A 19,190-nucleotide genomic window follows, 5' to 3' on the forward strand; every position below is an offset into this window, starting at 1 on the left:
TAACGCAAATTCGCTTAAATAAGATAAACGGTATTTTTTGTCTTATCTATGCTAAAATACAAAGTCTGGGATATTATAAAACAAATTTATTTATTGCTAGATCCAAGTAAATTTTACATATGTGCTATTTTGTACTTTTACAATTATTATAATATTTATAATCATTATGACCATAATAAATATTTTTGATAACTGACCTATTGCACTCGATCATATGATTATGTGAACAAAAGTTGATTATACCGTTTCAAGGTATACAATCTTATTTGTGTCTATATTTGCAACACAACCATAATTGTGTCAAGACATAATAAAAGTCAATACATTGTTGTACTGTGCTAACAGGATATTATATATTGGTTTAAGTACATACTGAACTACTTTTCTGCAATTCACCGACCTTTATATACCATACTTATGAAAGTAGACAACAATAATTGTGAGGAAGTGTGATAACATTTAAAGAATCATCATATTCAGCGATGTACCTAGTAATGTACTGAAACATATTATATACTTGTAAATATATATCTTTCAAATGAGGCAAAATTTGTTTGGTTATTTACTAATCAAACTTTGTTCTTAAATATTTAGGGAGCTATATTATTACATGTTTAGATGTTAGACGAAATAATAATTAATGTATGTAATAACAATGATGATTGTGATGATTTTATGGTTCTGGTCCTGCCTGGAATTAAATGTACATGTATGTGATTTTGAATGAAGATAATAACATATGTCTGAACTTTTTAATGTTTCATTTCAATATATAAAAATGTTTTTTTCTGTTACAAATCATGATGTATTGTTTAATGTGTACATGTTATGCTGCCCATCAAGGGACCTTGATTGGAATAATAAATATTCTTATTCTTCTTATATATACATATACATAAATATATTCATGCAGTACTATGTATTCCAATCATATACAAATAATGGTAAAAGAACTGAAACAAAACACGAAAATATCCCTTTATAAATTGTGGAAATCCAAGGAAGTATAAATAGCAAAACACGCGAAGAACTATCAGACTAGAAAAGGACCTAAAATATTACCAAAATCAATCTAAACTTTGTAAAAAGGAGTTTGAACATTAGCTGTGTTTAACAAATTTAAGCTTATAAACGAACAATTTAAGAATGATACGTAATAAATGATGTCAGTACCGAAGCGCTTACTACTTACCAGATGATACACACGTGGAATAACACATGTACTAAACTAGAAGCGGTATTGACCGTAATCTCAAAAAATTGGAAATACAAATGTGACACTATAATTTATAAATTGTATGCACCCGAAGCTTACTTCATGACAGGCGATTAAAGTAGAAGAATTCCAGTGTACGCTTGACAATGCTGACTCTTTTTGACACGAGTATGCATTAAAACACAACAAATATTGTTCAAGAGCACATTTCAATATGTTGAAGTCTATGATTCGATAAAGAAATGTTCACTTATGTTAGATATGCAGTTGCTTTTATTGCTTTATTTGATACAAGGTGTATAATGGGATAAATAGTGGCCATATATCGAGTCTTATATAGCTGAAATTATTTTTATAAATACTGCGTTGAATACCGATCGAACAGCAGATCGAAGGAGGTTTTATACAGGTATATTGACTTAACTTAAACTCACATTTTAATCAATTCATTGCACTTTTATATCGGTTAATGTAAACATTACAGTTATGAAGGTGAACGACCTGAACTTGTCATTTTATTTTTAGACGCGATTACTTACAGGTTAAATTACGCAATCGTTTAGTGAAGATACTGGATTAAGCATGATAAGGGAGGAAACTCTAATTTCAAAGCAAGTCTCGTGACCTTGATATAATATTTTTTTTAACTTGTATACTGCTATTGGAGATATATTTGTTAAAGGATCTTAAAGTTCATAAAGGCCATAAAACAACCATTGCTATTCAGAGAATTGTGTCTTGAAGTAGGAAAACTTATCTTCATCTTTAATATGTGCAAAACAAGAAATGTACGACTAAAATTCGTAGTTTAACCATTACTAAGAAAATAATTTTTACAGAAACTTCGATTTAATCCGGGGGTCACTTACTGTGTACTAAGGGGTAGGGATAAGCAACTTGAACAGGCAGTTAATATCAAGCATTGTACCACAAGAACTCGGTTAGCAGATTAAAAATGTTTTTCAAATCTTTTTTTGTATTCCCTGTCTATTTGTATTACGTTATTGAAGCCCTCATGAAGTGTCCAAGTCATCATATAATCACAATTTTTTGGCTAATATAATCACATAAAATCATTTATTATTATTAAATTATCATCAAATTACTATGAAATATTTGGTTTGGTAATCAAATAATCACTATAAAAACGGCCAAGTAATCACATAATCAAAAACCCCATTAGGAGGTTCATTATTAACGTTAACTTTAGCATCAATATTTTTCTGTTTTGTAACAATGTGCAGTTTACTTTTCATATCCGTATACTGTACTTAAAATTTTTAAGGGATCTAAGTCACCATTTTGAATAGCCTACCCTTCTTTAAATATTTCTTTTTTACAAATATATCTATGTGACTATATACCTTACACAGACACTCATTTCCTTCCTAATTGATTCTTCTTTCAGAAGCATGCATTGATTTTTCGATCAACGACATGCACCCTTACTTGGTTATCGCTTCATTCAGGCCAACATTTTAAAATTTCCTGGCGAAAGCAATATTAATGGAGGGAAAAAATGGAGATAACTCCGATAAAACTTCCGGGTTGATGGGTTTATTACAACGATAATTATCATAGATTGACGAGAGCTTTCCCTGACTTGAAACCTTCATTTGTTTCGGTATATTTGTTTTAACTTTTTATGGCTTATTGTACGGCTTTGTATTGATCATTACCGCATGGTCATCTGCTAGTGTGAATAACTTGTTAACTAGTATCCAGTTATCCAAGCTGCACAAACTTAATCACGTGCACGTTGTGTTTATCTTATTCAAAATATATTGAAGAGTTATAATGTTAAATTGTATTATACAGTTGTGGATCGCTAAATGTGTTTTCCTTAAACATACAATCTTATCGTCGTCAAATTTAACAAATTTCCGTATGAGTTACCATAATTTGAAAACTAAAGTACATCGATACAAAACAATTCCAAGAGAATATACAGTTTTAGACATGCAAAATCATTTATAATATTGGAAATACTCATATATAACCCATTATCCTAATCTAAACCAGACTCACTCAAACTGTAAATATAACGCTATTTTAGATTCAAACAAAGATATTTTGTCTATTGTTGTAGGGTTCATAGAGAAATTCATGGAGTTTCGAAAAAAGTCCACAATGTATAATTATAAAATTACTAACATGACAAATTTAGAATCTTGTGCTGTGTGCTTCTTTTCTACATAGCTGTAATTGACATAATTGATTGATTATTTATGTGTTAACACCACTTTTAAGCGCCACTTTTGGACTATATCGTAGCAGCCGGTTTAAATTTAAGGAGGAAGCCGGAGTGCCCGAAAAAAAACCCACCGATTATCGATACATGTAGGAAAACTGACAATCCTAGTCAATTAGGATTGGAGTCGAGTGCACCCGCACGAGCGTGATAAGAACTCACAACCTCGATTTTAACTAGCACATAATGATTACATTTAAACCCATGAGGGTTTTTTTATAATAAAAATTAAGCAGAAGATAAAAAAAAATCCACAAACCATCGGTAAATAATATTTTGTAATGTTAACATCTGTGAATCATTGGATTTTACCTTTAGGTTCATGTTAGTTCATCTTTAGTTTTAATTATATGCTCTTTATCAATCTTTTTAATCTTTCATCTTTGTTTTAGAAAACGAAAACTTAATCAAACCAAGCATCGGTCCATTAAGGACATGTTACTTCTGATGACAATTAATACATACACTAGTATGTATGGACTATAAATACATATATATCATGGATAGATACCCATATCCTTTGTTTTTCTATTATATAAGTAAAGAAATGATAACAGTAATGTATATGTATAGTCTCACTTGTAACTATATTTTAGCGTTCTCCTATGTCAAGCTAATGCACTGTTCAATTATGCAACCTACATTTTCTCTGCATGACTTTTCATGTTGAAATGTTGAAATGTTTAATGTAATGGGTTCATGTTAGTTATCAAAGGTACCAGTCTTATATTTTTATACGCCAACGCGTGTTTCGTCTACACAAGACTCATCAGTGACGCTCAGATCGAAATAGTTATAAAGCCAAACAAGTACAAAGTTGAAGAGCATTGAGGACCCAAAACTCTAAAAAGTTGTGCCAAATACGGCTAAGGTAATCTATGCCTGGGATAAGAAAATCCTGAGTATTTCGAAAAATTCTGGTGGAGAGTTGTTTCATTGGCAAAAATCATACCACATCTATTTATTTTTACATATATTGATCTGATCAGCTTTTAAGAGCAATTTACACATTTGATTTTGATAGTTACTTTGAAAAAATAACTATCAAATCATTTTAATTCTTCTGAAGTTATGTAATATCAGTTTCGCAGATAACGACGAATATGGTCAAAATATCCTATCCAGAATGACGTTCTCTTTTCATCGATTTTAGACTTTCTGAACTATATTTTTATACTTATACTCAAATGAGCAACAGGACTGGGCCACATGTTTAGCAGAATTTGGTTTCCTTCCGGCACCTGAGATCATTCTCATTTTTTGCCATTGTATTGTCAGTTTATTTTTCTAACAATAAGTTAAAATGTCCCTCTTCGATCTTTAGCCTTTCTTTCTCATGCAATTTCCAAATGCATTCATAGCGGAAAATTCATTGCTGTTCAGACAATCATCTTGCAGTAAAAAAAAAGATCGGTATAGGCTATTTTAACACTGTTTAGAAGATATTATTTATACCTATAAACATCAGAATCATACTGAAATAATCTGATTAATTACTGAACGCAGCTGAATTGACTGCAAACAAAATGTCTCAGCAGTACTGAAATTGCCGCTGTGGATAAGTTCGAAAATTGAATGAAAAACTAAATATGACTGAATAATTTATTGTTTTGAGTTTTCGGTTGAGTTTTAGAAGAAAATGACGGTTATAGGTTGCAATTCTGTAAATATAGACAATGCAATTTCCCATAGGAACTCCCTTTGCGGCTAAAACTGTGACACTTTTACTATTAAGTTTCGTGAAAAATTATATCCCAGAACGGAAAGTTAATATGCACTACTATTTTATTCAAAGTTCAAAATATAGGACTGTGCGGCATATTTTCAACATGTATTTGCCCTGCACTTCTAAGAGTTTAAACTTATACTACCCTTACCTCCATGTTTGGACCTCCTGAGAATTAAATTTCAGGCGCTACCATGTTTTTCTATACTGGTAATATTCCTAAGTTATGTCTCTATGAGATGAAACACAGAGATCATATATAAGAACCAGTACGTCAACAAATTAACATATCTATGAATATTATATATCTCCCCAAAAGAGGCGTGGTTTGAGAAACAGCTGTATTTACAAAGTGCAACCTGTACAAACATTTATTCAAGTAGAAAACTCTCTAAAACTCTTTTTCTCACAACAATACTTATCTATCAGAATTATTGCCTTAAAGAAATCATTGCATATACTCTAAGTTTCCTTTCACAGTACTTTCATACCCTACCCCTGTTTCATTTTTTTTTTAATTTGAAAACAAGACTTTAATTATTGCCAGCTTACCCACTGTCTAAAACTTGTTTGAAACTATTCTGATAACAGATTGAAAGCATTTAAGAATACAATCAATTTAATGTTTAGAAATTAATCATTCAAACATTCAATACTATAAAAAGTATCCAATCCTGCTTCTGTTTCCAGTCCACATCTTACTGTATGCCTATTTGCCAATGAAAGTTCACAATTTAGGCCTCAAATGGTCAGTTTAGAATTCCTGTCACAACAGTATCATCCCTAACCATATATCTAACATAAGTTAGTTTATATATGAACTAGAAGTGTTTTAACAAAGCCATATTTGCAAAAGTTGTATTTATGAAGATATCGGTCTGGTGCATAAATTCACTAAAAGTTTGATAGAAATGACTGCTTACATCTGCTTTTTGCATACCTTCCTAGCACAGCTATTGTTTTCTATACAAAAGACCTTTGAACTAAAAATATGGTAGCATTTACAAGTTAAAATATCTATTTTATGAGAGGCATTTTTCTCTGTTTTTTTGTCCCTGGGGCCTCACATTTCCTAAATTATTCCCCAGTTTCTAGCAATGTGGAATATTTAGTACATATTTAGGAAAGAACATACTATTGTAAGTTTAATTGAGGTCTTTTTGTAATATTATCTTGTACTTTTTTATGCCGCGGTCATAAAAAAGCACATTTAGGTGTTACGGCTATGTTTGGGTTATCGACAGGACACAAACACCCCACTAAATTATTTAGGAAGGATCAATGAGTTGCAATGACTGGGAACAGTAAATATAAGCACTTCTAAACAATTTAAATTACAAATATGCAAATATTATGAATTTATTTTGAATTCAGGGCTTTAAGTAAACCATGCATACTGTAATGTGTAAATTTATGCTGAATCATCATAGTTAAGGTCCAGGATTTTTTCAATCTTCATGAAATATTAATAAAACTTCATGTTTGAGTTAAATTCTTTAAAATCTCTGATATAAATCAGATTTTGTGAAATTCTGTATCTTCTCTTTTTAACCCTATTTATAATAGGTTGCAATTCTGTAAATATTGACAATGCAGTTTCCCATAGGAACTCCCTTTGCGGCTAAAACTGTGACACTTTTACCATTAAGTTTCGTGAAAAACTATATCCCAGAACGGAAAGTTAATATGCGCTACTATTTTATTTAAAGGTCAAAATATAGGACTGTGCGGCATACATTCAACATTTATATGCCCTGAACTTCTAAGAGTTTAATCTTATAATTAAATTCTATACTACCATTACCTCCGCTTTTGGACCTCCTGAGAATTAAATTTTAGGCACTACTATGTTTTCTATATAGGTAGCATTCCCAAGTGATGTCTCTATGAGATGAAACACAGAGAACATATCTGGGAACCAGTACGTTAACAAATTAACATATCTATGAATATTGTATATCTCCCCAAAAGAAGCGCGGTTTGAGAAACAGCCGTATTTACAAAGTGCAACCAAAAGACTCAAACTCATTTACACATTTCATAGCACAGATACTCAAAGCACAATACCAGCTAATAAATACACTACAGATACAATGTACCGATCTTAGAATGTTCGCAGATCCTGACAACTATTTCAAACAAATATCAATAACCAATCATGTTTTCAAGAAAAAAAAATACCCCTTTACTTACAGTTGAAAAGATGTCAACGAATCTTCCTATTCGATAAGCATGATCACCGACATTGACGAATAAATCGTGTAACGCAAATAAATTGCAACAGATAAAACAGACATAATAGTTGATGTGTTCATTTAATGCAAATAACAGGAAGTCATCATCGTGTTTCTTGTATTTTTATGTGATATCATTTGTTTAGTATAATAAGTATAATTGTTCTCAATTCATTTAAAAATTTGAAATCACTCGTTTAACAACTTCCCTTGATCTTTTGGTGAAATTATTATTTAGGTCTTTCAAAATATTATGTTTCAAATTGATAGCTATAAAGGTATAACGAACATACATTTCTTTTTTAAATTAAAAACAATTTTTTTGTATTAACTGGAGTTTTGTAGGAAATTATATTCCTTATATCGTTCGTGGATTATTTTGAATTCATTTTTGTACCTTTTCTAGCAGATCAACTAAATAAATATTCGACTAAATATTTTTTCAAATAGTAGCATTACACAAACGAAACTAACTTATTCAATGATTTGACGCTAAGGTGATACATAACTATACAGGGAGATAACTCAGTAAAAATCGGCTGAACATTTTAATGACGTGCTATCGTTACGGATATATTAAGCCTCTGAATGAACAATATTATTGTTTGTCAAACTGCTATATATTCAATGAATCTTTTTTTTTATAAAGTCATGAAAGTGTGTGGTTTAAATTTTGAATTTGTTCTTTTTTTTTTTCGTCATAGGATCAAAGATTTTTTTTTAAACCAGCCAAACTATCTAGTCAAGTATCCTTGTTGGTAGTAACACCTTAATATAATATACAATTTAACAACCATTCATCAAGTTCAGTTCACTTTATTAAAGTTTCCAACCAGAAAATGATGATCTAGACCAACCACTGCTCCATATATCTCCAATGTCATAACTTTGAGTTGGTGCAGTTCGCAGAAAACAGGCATCGCCTTGTTTCAAATTAACAACAACTATTGTTGAAGCAACTGGATAAAGGGAACTTGAATAGCTGTCAGCTGTAACAGAACCAACAACATTACTATTCACTACTAATTCTGTCGGAACCCTGTGTCCATGATAGGAAACTATGGTAAAGGAAAAGACGTAAATACCTTCAGTAGGAACTAAAAATGTTCCGGTATGCTTGTTGTATCCGTTTCCAGAATTGGTAATTTCAGTATCGAATATAATGGTATGATGGTGCCCTGGGTCGACTTCAGTTTTTGTTAGGTATGCGTAAAATGCGATCTTCTGTGATGTATCGACAGCTGGACTAGAAAGTAACATTCGAGCTTGCCTTCTTATTCCTAAAATGTAAATACATATAAATATTTTTTATAAATGAGAATTTTGATTTTCAAAATAAATGCAATAATCTAATTCCTCAAGCTTCTCAGTGAACGAACTCCTACATGTCCTAAAGTTAATAGACAGATTTTACCAAGGGGGCAATGAAATACTGTATGTCAATAAAATGAAGATGATTTTATGTTTAAAAAAATTAAGAAATAATAACTATGTGTGTAGATAGAGTTTTAACTAAACATAAAGGTAGTTCCAGAAAAGTGCTTCGGACGGATGAACTCTATACCCTGTTGTTTTCATTTATTACAGCACTGAGTCGACACTTCTGCTGGTGGACTATCAGTCCCCGAGGGTATTATTAGATCAGTAGTTTATACTTTGGTACTGACATGACTTATAACAAACTTTCTGACACTGTCCGTTAATACATTTTGAAATTGTTAAAAACTAAGATTTCAATACCCAGGCAGGTTCTTTTTGGTTGGATAGCTCTTCAACTGTTTCGTTTCATATACATCCTTGGCTTTCAAATATTCGGATTTGAGTGTTCCTGATGAAGGTAAATCATATACAGCTCTTCGAACGCATGATATTTGTATTTTTTTTGTACAAATCCACAGAAATATTATATGCTAGATAACTTTCGTTGCAATTTCAAAAAAATAATTACTAACTTCAAGAGCCTTTTTAAACATACCTATATCAACTTCTTCCTTCCATGTCTCTTGATTTATTCCATTCTCGAATTTTTTGTTTAAGTACGGTGTAGTTGTCGAATAATCTGGTTCGCAAGTGCAATTTGAAAGTAATTGGATAATTCCTAATTGAGTTTCCAAATGTTGGGTTTTCAACTTTTGTCTCCTTAATTCTTTCTTCAAGTCGTGAATTTCGGCAAGGTGTGTTATAATATTCCCATTAAATTTATTTTCCAAAAACTTTATTGTGTTCTTCAAAACTCTAACCTCGGCAACCTCATTCCTCAATAACATAATCTCGGCATTCTGCGATTCCACAAATGTCTCCAGCCGTGCAATTCTGTTGTTATTATCAGACTCTGCAGAAGATCGTATTGTACAAAGAGAAAATAGCAAAAAAAAAGAGCCGTTAACATTCCTACAATTGAAGGCATTTCAATCAAAAACTATTTTTTCTTCTAATACGAACTGTCAACGTACTGGATGCTTTACACTATTTAAATTGAGGTATCAAAAGCAAAATATTCTTAAATCGTGTCACAAGTTAAAGCGACTATCTCAAGTCACTATTCTTGTGAGTGCTTATCTTCAATCACACCGTATTGCATATTCAATTTAAGGTATATGGCTTGATAACAGTAGATAAGTGTCCATTTTTATTCAGGCATTTCATGGATTGTGGCATTTTAGCATTATTGTTGTTAGATATTTTCAAATGGCAATTTGTTTAAAGCCCAGTTATAAACTTTTCCCTTTTGGATTTCAGGTAATATCCTTGTCTTTAGATCATTAGATGACCTCCTGATATGAATGTATATATACTTTGTGGCAGGTGTGTTTAAATTCACTTATTTAAGAAGGGTGCTTAATGCTCTTTTTGGTTATGCATGCAAAAGCAATTATACTTCGAACTTTTCATCTGAGAAGGCAAATGACATTGAATGCGGTCATAAACTATTATAAGTTAGCAAAGCAATGAAATGAGGAATACAAAAAGCAGTTTCCTCCGTCACTTGTTATGTTCAAAATAACAATTTTTTTCTATGATAATATATTAAATTAAATCAAAATGATTTTAAATTTTTTTTTTTCAAATTTAGTATCGATGAACAATTTTGTTATATTTGTTACCTGAGAAAACATTTTTAGACTCGAAGCTCGTGTCAGATTGTAAGCTTGACACGATAAAACACCCTCTGCCCAATCACTGTTTGATACGTCACCGACATGCATAATAACGCCATACGGACTTCCAGTATGTCATGTGCTCCTCTGAAAAACGCTACTTCAACAGAGATATAAAAAATATGAATAAAAAAGTATAAAAAAAGTACCAGACTCCAAGTAAGTACACAGGACTGATCAAATGTTTAAACAAGGAACGAATGGAAACAACTGTCATATTTCCGACTTCGTGCATGCATTTCCAAAGACAACGGTGTGTTAAACCTAGTTTTATAGCTAGCAAAACATCAAACGTGTATGTCAGTTGTTTTAGTTTCGTTATATTGATAAATTGGGTGATGAAGCCAAACGACATCATATATTAATATAATGTGACAATAATTGGGATCCAGCAGCCAAAAACTGGGAAAACATACTTCAAAGAAACACAAAACAGTGACATAGACGTCAACAAATTATGTTTGTAGTTGATAGTATATAATTTCTTCAGACAGTGCAAATTAAATTAAGTACAATATAAATACAAGCGTAAAATAAATGAAAAAAAAAATTAACTCCCTCTTTCGTCAGAATCGCACCTCAGGGCCCACCAGCAACAAGAACACCATAAAAAGTCAAGAACCCAATAGCAGGATATATAAATACCAATTAATAAACACAAATCATACCAACAAAAGAACTATAATAGCACAAAGTCAAATAAAGAAAAAACTATTAAGTTTATTAAAAGATACACAAATACGGCACACACAATCTATGTTTTAAAACCATCTTGTAATGCTGGTGTTTGAAAAAGTAAAATAAAAAAATATATACCAAACTCCACGGAAAATTCAAAACAGAAAGCCCATTGTGAAATGGTAAAAAAAAGCTTTAGCATATCAATCGATAGAAAAAAAACCTGTCATATTACTGATTTGGTACAGGCATTTCCGTATGTAGAAAAGGTGGATTAAATCTTGTGTCTCAACTCCGCAGCGACAGGTTTTCATCACATGTTTTGCCGAATTGTTTCCCATTCCCCATATTTACATTTTAAATTCATGGGTGGTGTATTAATAGCTGGAGACGTTCGGCCTTTTGGTGTAACTTGTTTCGCTCCTTTTGAATGTTTTGGGGTTCTTGCGATTGTCTCAGTTTGTGTTCGTTACATTGATTTTTCCTCTGAATCTGTTTATGAGATTTTAAATGGGTAAACTACTGCCACTTTGATTCGGTCAGAGTGTAGTTCTCTTATCTTCTCTCCTCAACCCTGGAGATATTCTCATGCAAGTATGAACACTACTGTTAAAAGACACTTACCGGTACTTATTACGATGACCATTTTGATTTGTTAGAGGTTTTGTTTAATGCACAATTAACGACAGGAAAACATATATCATACCAACTAAGTATGTAAACATAGAAAAAGACCTCCCAAGCTAAGTTCGTTTTGATAAACCATGAAGGTAATACATTAAAAAGTCACAAAAATCATAGACTGAATGAAATATAAAAATGTTCATGAAAAAAAAGTACTGTGATTTGTGCAAAATACTAAGGATTTTCTACTCCAGAATTGAGTACTAGTATCTCAGCTCTATTTTGAGAAATCCGTTCGAAGTTGTTCGTCCTCAATACTGTTCAACTTTGTACTGTATTTGGTTTTTAGAAATTTGTTAATCTAGTGTCTCTGATGATTTTGATGTAGCTAAACGCTCGTTATAAGCCAGCCATATATTAACATATTCTTTAAAAAAAATGCATACTAAGACGAAATATAGAATGTGATAATAAATTTATATATGATATAAACTTTTCTATATAACAAGAGCCTCTTGAATTTTCAAGCCAAAATGGGTATGGTTTCAAAGGAAAACATTTTTGTAACGTTTTGCAAGCATAAGGTTTTTTTTATAAAATCTGTGTTCTTCGAAGTTCTATACTGTATTATTAAAAGCTGATGTACACAATATGTGGTTTATTTTTGTTAGGAACTGCTCCTTGTATTTGTGTATTTTATCTGACTTTTTTCAACTTATAATGTTGCTTGTCTATGTGTTTTTTATAATTTCCTTTTTCTCTTCTACTTGCAGTGTACTGTCATGATGTTCACCGTAATCGATTGTATCTGTCATATTTTTTAAGTCAACTGATGTTTTTGGCACTATTGAACTCTTATATAGTTACAAAAGCCGTTAGGCATTCATCACATTCGCACGAAACTGTATTTATTACCACTTTCAAAACTCTTTCTCTGTTTAATTTATGTTTGGAAACCACTGTTACAAACCCTCATTCAAACCAATACAAACTTACAGCTATCATTTCGGATATGGCAAGTCACATTGGAAAAGGTGAAAAAGAGAAAAGATCTTTTCTTAAACTTTCCTTTGCCAACAAAGGTCTCGATGGCGTCAACTTAGGCAATATCCTTCATCACAAATTAGTTCAGTCGAAAATACCACCTTATTTTAAAGATCAGTCTGTACCAATAATTACCGGAGACCTCAACATTGTCAATAACACTTCCCTGCGAAATTTGTTATCCAAAGGTACGAAATATCGTGAGCCTAAATCCATCAATTGGAAATACAACTTCAAAATACTGATGAATTCAGTCGAGGATTATGCCAGGCAATGGGCTAAACGCGAGAAAGAAGACGTAGATACTCTTTCCGAATGGATTAAGGCTGTGAGGTCGTTGATACAAATCCGAATTAAGAAACTAAATGGGCATATCAATACCCACGCTACGTCAATTTTTAAAGACCCAAATGTTGCAAAACACTTGTCCTACCTCCATGACAAATATGTTGTTGTTTCCGCAGATAAAGCCCCAAACAACATCGTTTTTGTGTGTAAATATCATTACATAGACTGCTTGATAAATGAATTAGGTATTGACAATTCACTTGGAAACTCAACATATACCCTCACGACACTTACCAAAGAGGAAATCCTGGATATTCATAGGTCTGTTCTATGTTCCTTTGGAACTTCAACCAAAGATGAAGAACTGGATCTTCCATCACTGTATTGGATACCTAAAATACATAAGTGTCCTTACAAACAACGGTATACTGCAGGGTCTTCCAAGTGCTCCACGAAACCTCTTTCTAAATTATTAACATCCATTTTATCAGCTATCAAAGCCGGGCTCCAAAGTTATTGTGAAACTGCCTATTCTAGAGGTGGCGTGAATTGATGTTGATACTAAAAAATTCCAAAGATCTTTTAGAGTACATACAATCTAAGACTCTCTCATCTTGCAATAGTATTAAAACATTTGACTTTTCTACACTTTACACAATAAATCCCCATTCCAAACTAAAAGACAAATTGAAAGAGTTGGTATTACTTTGTTTCATTAAAAAGAATGGCGAACGTAGATACAAGTATCTTGTCTTGGGGAGGGATAAATCCTACTTTGTACAGAATCACTCTGATTCAAACAAAAAATTCTCTGAAACTGACATTATCAAGATGCTTGATTTCTTGATTGACAACATATTTGTTACGTTTGGAGGACGTGTTTTTCAACAGACTGTCGAAATTCCAATGGGAACCAATTGTGCCCTCTTCTTGCCGACTTGTTTCTTTATTATTATGAGGCTGACTTCATACAGGAACTTCTTAGGAAGAAAGATAAGAAGTTAGCAATATCCTTTAACTCTACGTTCCGCTATATAGATGATGTTCTCTCATTAAATAATACAAAATTTGGTGACTATGTTGAACGAATCTATCCCATCGAACTAGAGATAAAGGATACTACAGATACAGTTAAGTCTGCCTCATATCTTGACTTACATCTAGAAATTGACAATGAGGGTCGGTTAAAAACAAAACTTTACGACGAAAGAGATGATTTCAGCTTCCCAATTGTGAACTTTCCATTTCTATGTAGCAACATTCGATCAGCGCCTGCATACGGAGTATATATCTCCAAATTGATACGATTTTCCCGGGCTTGTGTTTCCTATCATGATTTCCTTGATAGAGGATTGCTGCTCACAAGGAAGCTATTAAACCAAGAGTTCCAAATGGTGAAGTTGAAGTCATCCCTTCGTAAATTTTACGGACGCCATCACGAGTTGGTTGACCGTTATGGAATAACCGTTTCACAGATGATATCGGATATGTTCCTTATGTCGTAACTACAATACCCTCCATTTTCACGAATGTGACTTACCGAATTAGACTATTTACCGGATTTGTAATAACATAAGCAACACGACGGGTGCCACATGTGGAGCAGGATCTGCTTACCCTTCCGGAGCACCTGAGATCACCCCCAGTTTTTGGTGGGGTTTGTGTTGCATAGTCTTTGGTTTTCTATGTTGTGTCATCTGTACTATTATTTGTCTGTTTGTCTTTTTATTTTTGGCCATGGCGTTGTCAGTTTGTTTTCGATCTATGAGTTTGACTGTCCCTCTGGTATCTTTCGTCCCTCTTTTATATATTTAGTGTAGACGTTTTCTATTAATGTCTTGAAATAATGCTTTTACACGAATAATTGTCTATCTTGCTCTTTTTGTGGTTATGATCCGGTCGTTTTTTAAATTCCTTTGTTTTATCCTCTTCAAAATGACATGTCCTGTCAACTATTAAAACAGACAACTTCTTTTAATAATGCATTTTTTATTAAAAAATTCGATTAATCCAAATCAAAGCTTCCATGCAGAAAATGATGATCTAGACCAATCACTGCTATACAAATTGCCAACAATCGAACCGGTAGTTGCTGCAGTTCTTAGAAAGCAAGTATCACTGTGGTTCAAATAAACAACGACTACAGATGAAACTGATGGGTACGGAGTATCTGATAAACTATCTGTGGCGGTAGCGCCAACAATGTTACTGTTTACAACCAACTGAACTGGCATTCTGCTACCTGGGTACCCAACGACGGTAAAAGCAAAAACGTACATTCCATTTTCAGGAGCAATGAATGTCCTTGAGTGATTATTGTAGCCATTCCCGGAATTCGCAAGTACAGAATCAAAGATTATGGTATGTAGTGTCCAGGGTCTATTTCCGATTTTGAAAGGTATGCGTGAAATATGATAATCGGTGGGGAATCAACGTTAGATCCGGACAGCAGTAATCGTCTTTTTCGTGTGAAATCTGAAAACCAAAAATAAATATATTTGGAATATGGAAGTGAAAAGCAGAAAGATTACTGATCTGACACTTCAAAGGAAAGATTTTTAGCCCATATGAATGAATTTAAGCTAAATGAAAATCACACATCTATGAACCTCAATAGTCTAACATCAGTTCCTATCAATGCTAAATTATATAACTCTTGTGGAATTTGTGGAAATCACTAGTCAGTTTAATAGGATATGTTTTTGATAATTTTTATATTTCTAAATATATACTTTAATACCCATTTGGTTAGCTATGGTACGATCAGATACATTCCTTTGCTCAATATAGGTGATTTATTAGTAGCTGATAGTGAAGCCAAAACAGCTGACCATTTTTAAGTTCACCTCTGTGTTATCGCCTTAATCGTTTTGTCCATTTATCTAATTCTTAAGTAGGTCTTTGCCTTTTTTCTTTAAGCATGTTTTTTTTTGTTTATTTTTCGAATATTACTGTTTTAATGACCTATTGGTAACTTTTCCCGTCTTGAGTTCATTAAAGGACTTTTCTCACAAAAAATTGGGTGACTCCCATATATGTGCTATGGTAAAAGAGTTAAAATTCACATATTTCAGAGGGGTGCACGATGAAAGCTGATTTTGTTCTGCTTGCAGGTAAGCAGACAGGCAGTGTTTTCTTTGATCATTTTGAAGTTGATAAGACTTTAAATGTCTCTATAGAGCTTTATGGACTGTCGTGTCATCGTCATTTTTTTTTTTTTGGCTAGGGTGTTTTCTTCCTGTTTCTGACTTTGGTACTGATTGCTCAATTTTGAATTATCTTACGTTGTAAGATTACACACACACACACAATACTTAGATAACACACTAGACGGGAATTGAACCAAGAATAACCCGAATCGAGTTAAAGACGTTGCCATGAGACTACCAATGTATTCATTAATGTGGGATATTTGTCTACTAGTATTAACGTTAGACATAAATCTGTGAAGGTATGATATTTGTCTACTAGTATTAACGTTAGACATAAATCTGTGAAGGTATGATATTTGTCTACTAGTATTAACGTTAGACATAAATCTGTGAAGGTATGATATTTGTCTACTAGTATTAACGTTAGACATAAATCTGTGAAGGTATGATATTTGTCTACTAGTATTAACGTTAGACATAAATCTTGTCTACTAGTATTAACGTTAGACATAAATCTTGTCTACTAGTATTAACGTTAGACATAAATCTGTGAAGGTATGAGGCTAATCTGAATTATGTTCAATTCCAATTGCAATATGTTTGATACACGATCCGTTGTACAGTAAATGGCCAAGCACATGCTTAAGGATAATTGCTCCACTTGTTTTTGATCTTTTGCCAGTTATTCGGGATCCTATGGTTTTATCCATTTAGTGCCATTAAAATCTTTTACCCACTAACCCCTACTGTTCGTTTTTTAATCTTATTACACTTCTTTAAAAAGCCGTATATGAAAATGCTATGAAATCTTTGTTATTTGGTCTTAATTTTGTAAAGAAAAATGGTGACAATGTTAAATTTATAAAAAGTCTAGATAGAATTATTTGCCACCAAATTTTCAATGGCTTATATCTCGAAAACAAGCACACGGACCCTTAATCATTCTGTTTTTCTATTTCCTTTACTAATATATACTATCAATTTATTACAGTCTGTTAAAAAGATTGTTATTTTGAAACAGAGTAGCGAACATCCTTAATGATGAGTTCAGCATTATAACTTATAATCATATGAACTCTACTTATCAATTATATATTGAGGATTGATTTATACCCGTTGGTTTCTGATTTTCTTGGATTTCGTAGGAACGCAGTAATTGCAAATATAAGTTTTACCGATATTCAGAAAATTTTATTAGAAATAGCTAAGTGTTCTCCAATCACGAAAGTCGAAACCAACGAAAATAAATGATTTCACAATATTACCTTTCTGCAGTCGGTTGGTTTGAACACTCACTTTATGTTGTGGTGTCTCGACATTCAGTTTATCCCGAGATGGTTAGATAGGTTTAGAAAGCGGTGCACCAGTGGTATTGGAACCCTTAAAATCAAAACAAGCCTTACAGCTTTGCAATTGATTTTCCAAGCTGTCAATTTTGATATTTTGAATCCTAACGGTTTCTTTCAACACATCAAATTCTATCTTAAATCCAAGAATCATAACATTCTGTGCTTCAACAAGCTTCTCAAGTCTAGAAATTCTATCATCACTACCAGAAACCGAGTCCAATTTAATGCAGCAAATTACAAATAATACAAAGATGACTACCATGTTTAGTTTCTCGCTAGATTACAAGGACACTGATAACCTATAAAATGATGATAAGAGTTATGCGTATCTGTTAGCGTTTAATATAATGTCAATACAAAAGAGAGGCGAAAACTACGAAAGGGGCATTCATAAAAATACACTTGCAATGCCATTGCAAAAAATGAAACGACGCAAAGACAAACAATAGTACAGAAAACACAATATAGAAAACCAAAGACTGAGTAACACGAATCACACCAAAAAATCGCTGGTGATTTCTGTCCTCTGCAAATGTAAAGAGATACTTCTGCACATGTGGGACCCGTCCTGTTGCTCATGTAATTACAAACCGTGATAAGTCTAATTCGGTAGGTCACATTCGAGGTAAAGAGGACAGGGTTCTGGTTGCAACATATCCGTCGTCATCTGTGAAACAAATATTCCATAACGGTCAACCAACTCGTAACGGCGTCTTAAAAATTTTCGAACGGATGATTTCAACTTCAACACTTGGAACTTTTTAAATATAAATTAGAGTTTATATCAGAACAAAATAGAAAACAATTGAATACATTAAAATATAACATGAATTAGACAAAAAAGATATAGAGACACGGAAACAAAACAAACACTTCATAATAGTTTAGACTTATCTCATTTTCACCGGAAGTCGCAAAGAAATACGTATTGGTTGATTTTTCGGACGAAAAGTATTCCACGATCAGTATATAAAACAAATAATATGGATCCGTGGTCAAGGTGGCATTGAGTAAAAATCCAAGATTACAACTCAAACATCCTGATCAAAGACACAACATAGCGTGACTAATTAAGGAATAACTGTAATATTTTTTCTGTCTATGAAGAAATAACATCAAACATGTGATGCACACTGAATAACCCGCGTAGCGGGTTATTTTAAAGTGTGCATCACATTTTTTATGTTATTTCGAATAGACAGATAAAATATTACAGTTATTTCTTATAATTTAATTCTAAATTCCATTTTAAACCGGAGTAAACAATGAAAAAACGTTGATGACGTCACGGTCACATGACTAAATTATGTCTATGAGCTGATAAACAAAACAACGTCAGCCAATCAGCAGACGCGTTACATCCAAAATTAAATTATATATATATATTATTATTTGTTATCAAGGCTTGTGATGTTATAATAGCTTCATCAACATGATTTGGAAAACTATAACCGACTGACAGTATCACGG

The 19,190-nt window shown here is 32.5% G+C and overlaps 1 pseudogene; it reads right to left on the minus strand.

Annotated features, from left to right (window-relative positions):
- Positions 1-15,234: 15,234 nt before the first annotated feature.
- On the minus strand, positions 15,235-18,054 carry LOC127706968 (uncharacterized; annotated as a pseudogene).
- Positions 18,055-19,190: the final 1,136 nt, after the last annotated feature.

Source organism: Mytilus californianus, unplaced genomic scaffold (genome assembly GCF_021869535.1).
Source record: "Mytilus californianus isolate M0D057914Y unplaced genomic scaffold, xbMytCali1.0.p SCAF_6, whole genome shotgun sequence".
Taxonomy (NCBI): domain Eukaryota; kingdom Metazoa; phylum Mollusca; class Bivalvia; order Mytilida; family Mytilidae; genus Mytilus; species Mytilus californianus.